Genomic DNA, 3140 nt, shown 5'->3' with positions numbered 1-3140 from the left:
ACAATGAAAACACTACAACCCAAAACCTATGGGATGCAGCAAAAGCAGTTCTAAGAGGGAAGTTTAGAGCAATACAATCCTACCTCAAGAAACAAGAAAGAGCTCAAATAAAGAACCTAAGCTTACACCTAAAGCAATTAGAGAAAGAAGAACAAAAAAACCCAAAGTTAGAAGAAGGAAAGAAATCATAAGGATCAGAGCAGAAATAATGAAAAAGAAATGAAGGAAACAATAGCAAAGATCAAAACAATAAAATCTGGTTCTGTGAGAAGATAAACATAATTGATAAACCATTAGCCAGACTCATCAAGAAAAAAAGGGAGAAGACTCAAATCAATAGAAGTAGAAATGAAAAAGGAGAAGTAATAACTGACACTGAAGAAATACAAAAGATCATGAAAGATTACTACAAGCAACTCTATGCCAATAAAATGGACAACCTGGAAGAAATGGACAAATTCTTATAAAACACAACCTTCCAAGACTGAACCACGAAGAAATAGAAAATATAAACAGACCAATCACAAGCACTGAAATTGAGACTATGATTAAAAATCTTCCAACAAACAAAAGCCCAGGACCAGATGGCTTCACAAGTGAATTCTATCAAATATTTAGAGAAGAGCTAACACCTATCCTTCTCAAACTCTTCTGAAATATAGCAGAGAGAGAAACACTCTCAAACTCATTCTACAAGACCACCATCACCCTGATACCAAAACTAGACAAAGATGTCACAAAGAAAGGAAACTCCAGGCCATATCACTGATGAACATAGATGCAAAAATCCTCAACAAAATATTAGCAAACAGAATCCAACAGCACATTAAAAGGGTTATACACCATGATCAAGTGGGGTTTATCCTGGAATGCAAGGATTCTTCAATATATGCAAATCAATCAATGTGATAAACCATATTAACACACTGAAGGACAAAACCATATGATCATCTCAATAGATGCAGAAAAAGTGTTCGACAAAATTCAACACCCAGTTATGATAAAAACCCTCCAGAAAGTAGGCATAGAGGGAATGTTCCTCAACATAATAAAGGCCATATATGACAAACCCACAGCCAATACTGTTCTCAATGTGAAAAACTGAAACTATTTCCTCTAAGATCAGGAATAAGACAAGGTTGTCCACTCTCACCATTATTATTCAAGAAAATTTTGGAAGTTTTAGCCTCAGCAATCAGAGAAGGAAAAGAAATAAAATGAATCCAAATCAGAAAAGAAGAAGTAAAGCTGTCACTGTTTGCAGAAGACATGATACTATACGTAGAGAATCCTAAAGATGCTACCAGAAAACTACTAGAGCTAATCAATGAATTTGGTAAAGTAGCAGGATACAAAATTAATGCACAGAAATCTCTTGCATTCCTACACAATAATGAAAAATCTGAAAGAGAAATTAAGGAAACACTCCCATTTACCATTGCAACAAAAAGAATAAAATACCTAGGAATAAACCTACCTTAGGAAACAAAAGACCTGTATGCAGAAAACTATAAGACACTGATGAAAGAAATAAAGATGATACAAACAGATGGAGAGATATACCATATTCTTGGATTGGAAGAATCAACATTGTGAAAATGACTTTACTATCCAAAGCAATCTACAGAGTCAATGCAATCCCTATCAAACTATGAATGGTATTTTTCACAGAGCTAGAACAAAAAATTTCACAATTTTAATGGAAACACAAAAGACCCCAAATAGCCAAAACAATCTTGAGAAAGAAAAATTGAGCTGCAAGAATCAGGCTCCTGGACTTCAGATTATACTACAAAGCTACAGTAATCAAGACAGTATGGTACTGGCACAAAAACAGAAAGATAGATCAATGGAACAGATAGAAAGCCCAGAGATAAACCCATGCACACATGGTCACCTTATCTTTGATAAAGGAGGCAAGAATATACAATGTAGAAAAGACAGCCTCTTCAATAAGTGGTGCTGGGAAAACTGGACAGGTACATGTAAAAGAATGAAATTAGAACACTCCTTAACACCATACACAAAAATAAATTCAAAATGGATTAAAGACCTAAGTGTAAGGCCAGACACAATGAAACTCTTAGAGGAAAACATAGGCAGAACACTCTATGACATAAATCACAGCAAGGTCCTTTTTGACCCACCTCCTAGAGTAGTGGAAATAAAAACAAAAATAAACAAATGTGACCTAGTGAAACTTAAAAGCTTTTGCACAGCAAAGGAAACCATAAACAAGACCAAAAGACAACCCTCAGAATGGGAGAAAATATTTGCAAATGAAGCAACCGACAAAGGATTAATCTCCAAAATTTACAAGCAGCTCATGCAGCTCAATAACAAGAAAACAAACAACCCAATCCAAAAATGGGCAGGAGACCTAAACAGACATTTCTCCAAAGAAGATATACAGACTGCCAACAAACACATGAAGGAATGCTCAACATCATTAATCATTAGAGAAATGCAAATCAAAACTACAATGAGATATCATCTCACACCAGTCAGAATGGCCATCATCAAAAAATCTAGAAACAATAAATGCTGGAGAGGGTGTGGAGAAAAGGGAACACTCTTGCACTGCTGGTGGGAATGTGAATTGGTTCAGCCACTATGGAGAACAGTATGGAGGTTCCTTAAAAAACTACAAATAGAACTACCATATGACCCAGCAATCCCACTACTGGGCATATACCCTGAGAAAACCGAAATTCAAAAAGAGTCATGTACCAAAATGTTCATTGCAGCTCTATTTACAATAGCCCGGAGATGGAAACAACCTAAGTGCCCATCATCGGATGAATGAATAAAGAAGATGTGGCACATATATACAATGGAATATTACTCAGCCATAAAAAGAAACGAAATTGAGCTATTTGTAATGAGGTGGATAGACCTAGAGTCTGTCATACAGAGTGAAGTAAGTCAGAAAGAAAAAGACAAATACCGTATGCTAACACATATATATGGAATTTAAGAAAAAAAAATGTCATGAAGAACCTAGGGGTAAGGCAGGAATAAAGACGCAGACCTCCTAGAGAACGGACTTGAGGTTATGGGGAGGGGGAAGGGTGCGCTGTGACAGAGCGAGAGAGAGTCATGGACATATACACACTAACAAACGTAGTAAGGTAGATAGC

Source organism: Orcinus orca, chromosome 3 (assembly GCF_937001465.1).
Source record: "Orcinus orca chromosome 3, mOrcOrc1.1, whole genome shotgun sequence".
Classification (NCBI taxonomy): Eukaryota; Metazoa; Chordata; class Mammalia; order Artiodactyla; family Delphinidae; genus Orcinus; species Orcinus orca.
Note: the sequence above shows the minus strand (reverse complement) of the source record.